Raw genomic sequence first — 452 nt, forward strand, 5'->3', positions numbered from 1 at the left:
GTCTCATGTGCTGCCATCGCAAAGGCCAAAGACTGGGCAGCTTAAATGACAGAAATTTATTGTCTCACATGATGGAGTCAGGAAATCAAGTTACAGGGTCCAGATACATCAATACCTGTTGAGAATCCTTCCCGACAGATGGACAGCTGACTTCTAGGTGCAATCGCACGTGCTGGAGAAAGTGAGAGATGTGTCTCTTTTGCCCCCTCTTCTCATAAAGCCACAAGGTCCAGTGGATGAGGACTCACCCTACAGTCTCATTTAACCCTGACACTTCCTAAGAACCCTTCTCCCATACAGTCCATGGTGTGTGAGAGTTCACCACAGGAATGGTGGGCGTAAAGTTCACACATAGCGAGATCCCAGGGTTAACTGTGAGCAGGTTCACTGACCAGAAGGATGTTCATCACGTTCCTGGTTATGTCGGCACAGGCACAGGTTCCAGACAGCAG

Source organism: Pteropus vampyrus, unplaced genomic scaffold (genome assembly GCF_000151845.1).
Source record: "Pteropus vampyrus isolate Shadow unplaced genomic scaffold, Pvam_2.0 Scaffold735, whole genome shotgun sequence".
Taxonomy (NCBI): Eukaryota; Metazoa; Chordata; class Mammalia; order Chiroptera; family Pteropodidae; genus Pteropus; species Pteropus vampyrus.